Below are 11,792 nucleotides of genomic sequence, written 5' to 3'. Positions count from 1 at the left end.
ACCATCCCTGGCTGTTATGGCCATTTGGAGAGTGAGCCAGTGGATAGATTCTCTCTCTCTCTCTCTCTCTGGTTCTATGAACCAAAAAAAAATTAGATTTTTAAGAAAGAATTTCTTATATATAAAAAACATATAATTCTATTTATATATAAAATTTATATATTTATATATAAATTAAAATAGAAATACAAATATTGATAAAATTATATATTGTTTATACAAAAATATATTAAATATATTTATAAATATATAAAATACATAAAATTCTCTATATAAATATATATAGAGAGAGAGAGAGAAAGGGAGAGAGAGAGAACAACAATGCGTTTGAGAAAATCCAGGACAAATGTTACTGGGGAGTGGACCATCTTCACCACTTTGTGGTTCTGACTGATGTCTTGGACATAGCTAAATATTCCAGGAATTTTCAAAAGAATAGGAAACCTATTTATGTAATAAATGTGTGTTGTCTTATAGATTATCAGATGGAAATCAGTGATTGCTGAACCTTATATATAGCACACATAGAAATATTTGCATATATACATAGATAAGAGAGAGAGAGAGACAACACACTGGTTTTAAGAGTTATTCATTTGAAAGGCAGAGTTACAGAGGCAGGGAAGAAAGAGAGAGAGAGGGAGGGAGAGAGAGAATCTTCCACCTGCTGCTTCATTCCCCAAATGGCTGCGATGGCCAGAGCTGAGCAGATCTAAATCCAGGAGCCAGGAGCTTCTTCCAGGTCTCCCATGCGAGTGCAGGGGCCCAAAGACTTGGGCTATAATCCACTGCTTTCTCTGGCAGTAGCAGAGAGTTGGATTGGAAGTGGAGCAGCCAGAAATTTAACCAGTGCCCATATGGGATGCCAGCACTGTAGATGGCAGCTTCACCCTCTATACCATAGTGCCAGCCCCACTGATGTTCTGTTACCAATATGCATTCTCTTGGTTGTAACAGAGAAAGGATGAAAATTTCCCAAATCCTTCTGTTCTTATACTGTTTTCCAATACTTTCTTTAATACATTGCTCATTTTGCATTTTCCTGCAAGCATTCAGGAGGCATAAAACCATTATTTCAGTACTTTGCTTAGGAATCTCCTGAGTGGTGGCTGGTCTTGTGGCATGATGGGCCAGCATCTTACATCAGAGCACTAAATCATATCCTGGCTGCTTTGCCTCTGATCCAGCTCCCTGCTAATATGCTCAGAAAAACATAAAATATGACTTAAATACTTGGGCCCCTGCTAATATTGTAGAACATTAAAATTGAGATCCAGGCTTATGCCTTTGGTTTGGTCTAGCCCTGTTCATTGCAGCCACTTGGGGAATGAACCAGCAGATGGAACATCTTTGCTTTCTGCTTTCCTGTCTGTCACTCTGTCTTTCAAATAAACAAATGTTTAATAAAAATATGCCTCCTCTGATAATCATATAATCTTAAAGCATTAGATTATAAGTATTTAACTGAGTGGTAGTCATCTCCAGATGTTGACCCAGCCAGGTGGTTCCATGATCTTCTACCATCAGTGAAGCAATAAAATGTTCTTACACTTGTCTTTTCCGGTGTGCGCCTCTGAATTGTCAAATTTGTTTCTTTGAGAATTCAACAGTTTGTTGTACAGTGTTGGTCAGGCAGAAATTCTGCTCATTGTCAGTAGTAGAAAACCTCTAGCCCATCAAATGAAATCTCTGGGTCAGTTAGTGTTTTTCATTTCCTCGCTAGACAGTAACAATGCCCTGCCATAGCATGAAGTTACAGCAGATTGACCTTCTTCTCTTGAACTCCTTTAAACATTATACAAAAATCTAAGTAGAGGAAAGATAGGCTGGTAACTAGCAAGCTCTTGGATCAGAAAATTCCATCATCAACTGTGCTGAAGACACCCACTCCCCAAACCCCACACCTGTATACAGTTGCCAAGATTGTGCTGAATAGAAGCATCCAACATGGTTGCAGTCTTAGCACACTCACTCTTCCTTAGGCACTTGAGCATCATTTACCATAATATACCAGATGCCATGACACTTAGGACTTTCAACATGTGCTCCAGTCACTGGCATCAGATACAATGACACATTTAAGAGTTCCCTAAAAACATGGAATTGGGCAGCACTCAAGCCCCACCCTAAATGCACTCAATTGGAATATTCAATGAGAGCTGACCCCAGACACAACCCCGTATCCTATAAATGATAATACCAAATCTTTTAAATTGCAATAGTCATTTTCTCCTGAGGTTGCCTACATTCCCATGTGAATGTGTACTATCCCTTTAAATAAATTTTGCCTTTTTTATCCTTTTATCTACTTCCTTGAATTCTTTTTATCTAGAGACAAGAATATGGAGTAAAGCATAACCTAGTTTCCCCACCCCCACAACAAAGGCACTAGTACAAAAATTTCTATACTATCTTATAATAATGTAGATTTAAATCCATTTTAATATAGTCTTCTTTGGTTTCATTATTCTCCCTCACTTCAAGGTAACACTCAGTTTTATTTAAATTCTGTGAACTTCCCTTCCCCATTCACAAACTCCTTTTTGCCTTCTGTCGCTCCCTGTCTTCGCGGAGGAACGACACAGGACCCTGCGTTGTTCTTTCGTCTGCTCGGCCCTCCCCGGGTTTGCTGCTGGTTCTTCCCGGGTTGGCTACCGACCCTTCCACCTCCGTGGAAGGGCAGTTCCCCCTGCCACATTCCCCACTTCCGCGGGGGAGCGGCACACCGCCGGCCGGCTCTCTCGGGGGCTGCACAGGTGTTCCTTCAGATGTTCCCCTTAGATGTTCCTCGTGCATGCCATCTCTCTCCTCCTTTATAGTCCTCCTCCACCAATCCTAACTCGGCTGCCCACACGCCGAGTACGCTGCTCTCCTCCAATCAGGAGCAGGATCAGCTCCTGGAGGTCATCACTCAAGTTGGCAAGAGGCAGCTGCGTAGAAGCTGTTTTCTTCTCTCCCAGCGCCATATTGTGGGAGAGCAGATGCATAGAATAAGTCTTAATTCCAGTAACTCAGTCCAGTCCGGGTTGCTCCCCACACCTTCTCATTAGATTTATAATTAGTTCGTATCTCAGCATGTACCCACTCAGGATGGAACACTTCATCAAGGTGGCATGACACTTTCTAGGTAACTTGCCTACAATTGAGATGATGGACGATCTGAATATAGTTGTTGCTTTTCTATTTTCCACCCTGAGTACAGTCTTGAAACTACTTTTGTCCACCTCCACTGCTGTTTATTGGCCATAGGCATGTGCCCTGGGCATATTTCAAGTGTTAATCATGAGATGCACACATGGAATGCAAGAATAAGATTACAGGAAAAAAAGATGCTACTCATTTATACAGTTACATGTTTAGACAAATTTACTTTCTTGAAAAGTAACCCCAAAAAAGATAAAAAGTGTTGACTTCAAGGTCAAAGCATTTTTAGAAACAAAATAATTTAATATTGATAAAATCTTGAATCTATTAAGATGATTTAAGAATTATAAGTGATTTTGTGCCTCCCAACTTGACCTCACCAAATATACAATTAAAGTTGAGCAATATAATGAAGCAGACAAATCATAGAGACTCAGTAACATCTCTTATTTATCCAGTCTGAAGTCATATTACTGATCCCATCATGGAGTTTGTTTCCAGCAAAGGAACCTTCTACTGGCTGAGGTAACCCCTCTGCTGCCTACAGGGTCTTTCAGGCAGTCAGTCCCAAGCTCCAAAGGGTACCATCATTTGAGGGAGAGACATGTGCATTTTGGGTACAGCCATGGCCATGTTCACAGAAATAATGGTCACTGCATAGCTTTCTGGGACTCAGTTCCTGTAGCTGAAAACTTCAGAAATAAGATGGGGATGCATGGAGTGACTGTGGTTGATATCACACACTGTGCAGGGTGATGGGTTGTGCATCTCAGTGTATGTTTGGCCTGTCTAGTTTGTGAGTCTGGTGTGTGTTGTGATGCCTAAGGAGCACAGCTGGTTCAGGGAGCCCTGTGGATATGAACTCACTTATTTGTTATTTTCTTTGATGTGTATAGCTGCTCATGGAGCTGGACTAGCGTTCTGCATTCCTTGTCTCTATCGTCAACCACGCATGCAACTTATGTCTGGACCCCTTGTGATATCCCTGGGTCTTTAGACAAGATAGGTGATCTGTTTGGTGTTAAAATCACTAGAGAGTAAGCAACAGTCATTTGTCTTGTAAATATCAAATATCCTTCCAGAACCCATGAGATCCAAATAGACTCATGATCTGCTTATAACTCCAGCATGGTCTGCATCCAACAAGCTAAGCTATCAAATCTGTAGACAAATACAAGTGGGTAGTGATGTCTGGCCTATCCCTCTTATGGGTTTAGGGAACACAGCAAAAAGTAGGGAGAGTGTAGCTGTTTTTGCAGAGTAAAGAGTTCAGGGAGGAGGCAGAAATAAGTAAAGTGTAATGGAATCTACTAGAGAACCTGGAGTACTTGCTGTGTTTCTGCAGGGGCTGTGCCAGGCTGAAGTGTTGCCAGAAACTCCACCCAACTGTCCCATTTTAGTCTTAGGGAACCAAGCACTTGAGCCACCATCTTCTATCTCCTTGGGTGGGCATCCACAGGAAGCTGTATTGGAAAAAGAAGCAAAACTTGATTCTGGGCATTCCAGCATGAGGTTTGAGTGTCTCAAACAATGGCTTAACACAATACACCACAAGGTGTGCCCCTGTAGTATACACATTCTAAAAAGTAAAATGAAAAATACTACAAATAATTTTAATATCTTTTAATCAAATATAAGAAAAATATGGTCTATACAACATGTGAAACAAATTACATTTCAAGTGTCCAATAGCTCTATGTGATGTATATTTATCATACTGCAAAGCACAGGTCTAGGGCGTATAGCGAAACATAGCATTACTGGATCACAACATATTTGTATTTGTGGTTGATTGTTAGTAGACACAGCCAAATGATTTTTTTTTTATTTTGACAGGCAGAGTGGACAGTGAGAGAGAGAGAGACAGAGAGAAAGGTCTTCCTTTTGCCGTTTGTTCACCCTCCAATGGCCACCGAGACCAGCGCGCTGCAGCCGGCACATCATGCTGATCTGAAGCCAGGAGCCCGGTGCTTCTCCTGGTCTCCCATGGGGTGCAGGGCCCAAGGACTTGGGCCATCCTCCACTGCACTCCCTGGCCATAGCAGAGAGCTGGCTTGGAAGAGGGGCAAGCAGGACAGAATCTGGCGCCCCGACCAGGACTAGAACCTGGTGTGCCAGCGCCGCTAGGTGGAGGATTAGCCTTTGAGGCATGGCACCGGCCAGCCAAATGATTTTTACAAAGTTTTTAAACATAAAGAGTATGTGGCTATCAGAAATGAATGAGTTTCTGGTACTCTCATTCTACAAAAATTTGTACATGTCAGTCCTTTTCAAGGTCAAACTTACTGAGGTATGAGTGAAATCACCAATATCACATGTTCTTTCAAAGATAATGGTTTTTGCAAAGCTGGCTTTGGTGGAAGCTTTGAAAACAGCAAGTGCCACATAATCATCAGCATGTGACCAGAAATGGAGGCAGCACCTGGGAAAGGTTGAGCAGCTCTGCAGTACACACCAGCAGGGCATCTTGATCCTGGCACATCAGGACCCTGCAAAGAACAAAGCACTCTACTGAGCTTTTATGAGATCACAAAAATCAGGAGAACATATAAAACTATGTACAGCACCATCCATCTACACAGAAAATATAGAAACACGTGAAAACAGGAATAGGAGAATTCTGCAAGAAAAATTACATTTCTCTTGTCAATCTCTTAGGAAATCATGGCAAATGGAAGAGAGAGGTGGAATCTAAAGGCATTCAAAAGTTACTCCTTGGGGCCAGCACTGTGGCATAGTGGGTAAGGCCACCACCTGCACTGCCAGTATCCCATACTGGCAGTTCCAGTCCCAGCTGCTCCACTTCTGATCCAGCTCTCTGCTGTGGCCTGGGAAAGCAGTGGAAGATGGCCCAAGTCCTTGGGCCCCTGCACCCATGTGGGAGACCTGGAAGAAACTCCTGGCCCCTGGCTTTAGATCAGCGCAGCTCCAGCTGTTCCAGCCAATTTGAGAATGAACTAGTGAATGGAAGGCCTTTCTCTCTCTGTGTGTAACTCTGACTTTCAAATAAATAAATAAGTCTTTTTAAAAAAGAATTAATCATTGATTAACTCAATTGATTATTCTTTGATGAACTCCATTGATTTTAAATTTAAGAATGGTACTTGAAACTGTAAGTTAAACTGACACATAATAGAAAACTTCATCATATATTAAATGACATCCAAAATATTTACCCAGAAGCAGAAAGTAGAATAATTGAGTGTTCTAATCCTAGAATTTTTTTAAAGATCTTTTTATTTATTTGCAAGTCAGAGATACATAGAGAAGGAGAGGCAGAGAGATAGGGAGAGGTCTTCTGTCTGCTGGTTTCACTGCCCACTTGGCCAAACAGCTGGAGCTGTGCCGATTCAAAGACAGGAGCCAGGGGCTTCCTCCACTTCTTCCTATGTGGGTGCATGGGAAGGACTTGAGCCAGCTTACACTGCTTCCTCAGGCCATAGCAGAGAGCTGGACCAGAAATGGGGCAGCTGAGACTTGAACTGGCACCCAAATGGGATGCTGGCACTACAGGCAGGGGCTTTACCTGCTATGCCATAGCTCCAGCCCCCTGATCCCTAGACTTATTAGATTAATATCCCTTTGAATATATTAACTAATATATTTAACTTATCTGGACATGTGTTTAATATTTTTATAAATGAAAATATTTATTGGAAATAATGTTCACTTATTTGACTCTTACCATTGGAATAAAAGTAAACCCAAACTTTTTATATAATAGACCATTATGTTACTATGATTTTCTATATTACAAGATAATCTAAAAGGAAGTAAGTAGTTTTTGAAACCATCATAATGTTTTGGAGAAGTCATAATGATTAAAGAGTATAACAATGTGCTTTCTATGTCATTATATCTCAATGTTTAAATGGTTAAAATTGTTTAAAAGTATTGAAGATTCCTTCCTTCTGACAATTTCATTTCACTTCTTTTCCCTTAGCATGTATCAAGACCATTAATATAATATACAGTTAAATTTTTCAGTTTTATGTACTACAAACTCTGCAGCTAAATTTTCCCTTGAAGAAGAAAAATATTTATTGCTTAAACAGGTAAGTATTTTTCATAAAATTCATCTTTTCTGATTTTAATTTTTTATTATAAACACTTTTATTTAGTAAATATAATTTTCCAAAGTACAGTTTATGGATTACAATGGCTTCCCCCCCCATAACTTCTCTCCCACCCGCAACCCTCCCATCTCCCACTCCCTCTCCCATTCTGATTTTAATTTTATGTAAGTAATTATTACTGCTCTTTAAACAAACAGGCAACTCCTTTAATTTTTTAAGCTTTATATGTACCTACAATGTTTTATCCAGTCTTATTTTTAAAGTTTAGCTATTTAAGAGAGCACTTTCCTTCACTGGTTCACTTCCCCAGATGCCTGCAATAACCCAGGCTGAGCAAAATCCAGGAGCCAGAAACTCAATTCAGGTCTCACATGTGTGGCAAGGATTCAATTATTTGAGTCATTATTTGTTGCTTCTCAAGGTCTTCCTTATCAGGAAGCTGGAGGTGAGTATTGAACCCAGGCACTCAGATATGGGATGATATAGGATACAGGCATCTTACCTGCTAGGCCAAACATCATTCCATGTCATATATTGATAGTTCTCAAAAGCTTAGTTTTAATGACTATGTGATATAGCATTAAAAATATATACTATAATAGTTTATTTTTAAAAGCTTAACATTACATTGTTAAAAGATTTATTTATTTATTTATTTGAAAGTCAGAGCTACACAGAGGAGAGGCAGAGAGAGAGAGAGAGAGAGAGGTCTTCCATCTGGCAGTTCACTCCCCAATTGGCTGTACGGATCCAAAGCCAGGAGCCAGGAGCTTCCTCTGGGCCTTCCCATGTGGGAGCAGTGGCCCAAGGACTTGGGTCACCTTCTACTGCTCTCCCAGACCACAGCAGAGAGCTGGATTGGAAGTGGAGCAGCCAGGTCTTGAACCGGTGCCCATATGGGATGCCGGCACTGCAGGTGGCAGCTTTACCTGCTATGCCACAGTGCCAGCCCCAATATAATAGTTTAAATCTACCCAGATGAAATATATTAGCCTCTTCAGTTGTGTTTACTTTTTTGTCATTAGACGGTCATTTCACAAACTTTTATTATCTGTGTGACTCTACTAGGTACCGGACATCATCCTAGGCACAGCTCCTGGAGTTGTATTGTCACAAATTTCCATGTGTGCAGTTTTTACCATTATTGAAGCTCCTTCCTTCAGCGTCATAATTGTTGAGTCAAAAATTGTGAGAATAAAAAGTTCCTTTCCAGGGCTTAGCGCTGTGGAGCAACAGGTTAAGCTGCCACCAGCAATGCTGGCATCCCATATGGGAGTACTGGTTCATGTCCAGCTGCACTGTTTCTGATCCAGGTCCCTGATGATGCACCTGGAAAAGTAGCAGAGAGTGGCCCAAGTGCCTGGGCCTCTATTACCCCTGTGGGCAACCCAGATAGAGTTCCAGGCTACTGGCTTTGGCTTGTCCCAGCCCTGACCATTGTAGGCCTCTGGGGAATGAACAGGTGGTTAGAAGACTGCTTTATGTCTCTGTATTTTCCTCTTTCTCACTCTGCCTTTCCACAAAAAATTTTTTAAAAATTATTGATGAATACTATTAAAATTCACTGAATAATAAAGATATTTGAAACTCTTGAGGTTGATGCTACCACATTATATCACTTACTACACCCTCATATTTTGAAAACATTTTAGCTAGCTTGTCATCACTCTCTTAACTCCCCATTTTGTCTAATTCCTGATTTAAAAAAAAATGTATTTAAGAAGCTGGCACTGTGGTGTAGTATGCTAAGCCTCCACCTGCAGCACCAGCATCCCATATGGGTCCTGTCTACTCCTCTTCTAATCCAGTTTTATCTATGGCCTGGCAAAGCAGTGGAAGATGGCCCAAGTGCTCATGCCCCTGCACCTTTGTGGGAAACCTGGAAGAAGCTCCTTGCTCCTGGCTTCAGATTGTCCCAGCTCTGGCCATTATGACTATTTGTGGAATGAATCAGCAGAAGGAAGACCTTTCTCTCGATTTCTCCCTCTATCTGTGTGTAACTCTACCTCTCAAATAAATAAATAAAATATTCCTTAAAAAACAATATTTCAAAAATATATTTGAAAGTGGAGATAGAGACAGAGGTCTTCCATTCACTAATTCACTCCTTAAATAGCCATAACAGTAAAGGCTGGGCCAGGCTGAAGCTAGGAGCATAGAGCTCTGCCTGGATCTCCCATATGGGAAGCAGGAATCAAAGTAGTGGAGTCAATACTTGCTGACTTTCAGGGCACATGTTAGCAGCGGCTGGAATCAGATTCAGAGTCAAGACTTGAACCCATATTTTCTGATATGGGATGCAGGCATCCCAAGAGGTGACATCTTAACTGCTGCAGCAAACATTCGTGACTCTCCATGATTCTTAGTGGATCAATATGTAAAACTTTATAACATACTTTTAATTAGTAGAGATTTTTGTGTACCTTTTCCTATTAGGCTTCTCAGTATCAAAGGGTAAAATTCATTTTGCCCTTATTTCACAGAAGCACCATTTATCCATATAGCATATTTAATTAGTAAGTGTACTAGGCATAACTTTAGTTAACAAATGCCACACAAACATTAACTTTGCAGGATACTGCTGCCCACAGCGATTATTAATATAGGACAGTATTTCAGATACTATTTCACTAATATACTATATGGAACCAATAACTTTCCCCCATACTTCTTCACTGTGTATTTTGTGATCTTTTCTCCCATGCACAGATCATAGGACCCTAGCATTAGAGTGTTTGGTAGATAATTTAGAGACCTTTCTGTTGGAAATCTGAATCTTCCAATATATTTTACCTCATCATGAAATTTGTGCCATAGTTGCCTGTGCTGAACTCCAAATACATCACTGAGGGAGAGGTAGTGGCCAGAATTATGTAACACACACTATGTGAATCCCTAACATGGAGAACACAAGCCAATTTATGTCATTCTCCTCAGAGAGTCCGAAGGCCACTTAAGGTTGGGGGGATCTGAGGCTAGAGACTTCTGTGAAGAAGGAGGGAACAAAGTTAGTACATCAAGTCAAGAACAAATCTGAAAAAAATTAAAGCAATTTCTTGGATTTGGATTCACATGTGTCCGATTTTCATAAGTTTGGGATTAAAGGAAGCTAGTGAATAAGTACGAAGTGTAATTAACATGTAACCTATAGTTTTATTTTCTCAGATATAAGATGGGGATATGAATGCATTCTTTATAAATAGCAATTGCCAAAGGTTTCAGAATTTTGACCAGGTGAGAGGCGAGTAGATGCTTCCCCCAGATTATCAGAGTACTCTGCATGTGCATATGGGTTGGTCTGGGGGTCCTCTTGAGGCTAAAATTTGGGGAATCATGCCGTGTGCACCTGGCAATTGTAGATAAGATTGGACTCCAGGCAATCTTACTTCTTTCTCAGTCTGCATGCTCAGTGCTTAGGCAGCTGGCTTCTTGGCTGTGAATGCTTAGAGGCTAGAGACTCATTTTTTTCTCCTACAATGACTTCTGTCACCAGCAATCAGACAAGCTTCTTCTCTAGTTGGGATATTCTAATACATGCAAGAGATGCTAAGGATCTGAGTTCTTGATAAGTTTCCTCCAGGCTGTCTGATGCTTATTGAGTGATAGATGGATCCTGAATTAATTTCCAACACTTATTCATTCTTAGCTCTGTTAAAGCAGTTTTGAACAGAGATCATAGCATCTGTCTTTTTCTCTGCTATGTCAGATTTGATGTTGGGAGGAAACCTAATTAAATAATGAAGTTGGAGATTCAAGCTGGCCATATGGAGAAGTACAGTGTTTGCCCACTCCTCTACTGAGATACTCCACAGCAGCTATGTCTACAGATGAGTACTTCCAGAAGAGCACCAAAAGCAAGAAGACACAAGCAGAATTTTGATAACAGGCATAGCATGTTGGAGAGGGGAGAAGGAGGAACAAGTTCAAACATGTTAGTGTGGATCTGCACAGACTATTGCCCAGGAGATAGTATGTGAAGAGGTATCCAGCAGCTACACATCAGCAGCTCAATGAAAAGTGGTCTCTGGAAACTTTAGGTCTCCTGGATTTCAGAGGGGGAACCCACATGTTTCCCTCCCCCACTTCCCACTCCTCAGAACATGGACTGTGGTGGGGATATGCTATCTTGAGAGGAGGAACCACTCACAAGCTTTGCCTCTCTGTCTTATTTCCAGGACTCCCAAAGTCCTACATTCTAATGGGAAACACAGCTCAGCAGGTCCAATTGGACATAGCAGGGCAGTTGCAGTCCTGGATCTCAGACCCATTTAGCACTCTCCTGCAGCAAACAGGCTCAGATCAGCTGGAAAATGCCCTGGGATATCTCCCCTGAACACTTGGAAAATTACAGGTTTAATCTGGGCTCCTGTGCACTTGCCCAGTCTGACTGCACACTGGGAGCAAATCTCACAGTGGGGATGAAGGGCACATTGCAGAGAGAGACAGTGCTGTGGAATGTGAACACATCGGGATTGGTGAAGTACGATGGCCTCAAGAGCTCATTCTGAGCTGTGCATTGACTAGTTCACCTTGGCCCATGGAAAACATGGGACTTCAAGTACACCAGAGAGA

The 11,792-nt window shown here is 41.2% G+C and overlaps 1 long non-coding RNA gene across 4 annotated transcripts in view; it reads right to left on the bottom strand.

Moving 5' to 3' along the window:
* Window positions 1–2,557: 2,557 nt before the first annotated feature.
* The window catches only part of LOC149122193 (uncharacterized), a 31,469-nt gene continuing 22,234 nt past the window's right edge, over window positions 2,558–11,792 (bottom strand). For 2 of the 4 annotated variants that reach the window (XR_016221886.1, XR_016221884.1), the window contains exons 2-3: window positions 5,431–5,633; window positions 2,558–4,607 (exon numbers count right to left, since the gene is read on the bottom strand). This is a non-coding gene — a long non-coding RNA (uncharacterized LOC149122193). The remainder of the gene's footprint in view (window positions 4,608–5,430; window positions 5,634–11,792) is intronic. The other 2 variants (XR_016221887.1, XR_016221885.1) reach the window with 1 other exon arrangement.

This window comes from Oryctolagus cuniculus, chromosome 15 (genome assembly GCF_051225735.1).
Source record: "Oryctolagus cuniculus isolate XC-2025 breed Fujian yellow rabbit chromosome 15, ASM5122573v1, whole genome shotgun sequence".
NCBI lineage: Eukaryota > Metazoa > Chordata > Mammalia > Lagomorpha > Leporidae > Oryctolagus > Oryctolagus cuniculus.
Note: the sequence above shows the minus strand (reverse complement) of the source record. Positions and strands in the feature narration are given on the sequence as shown.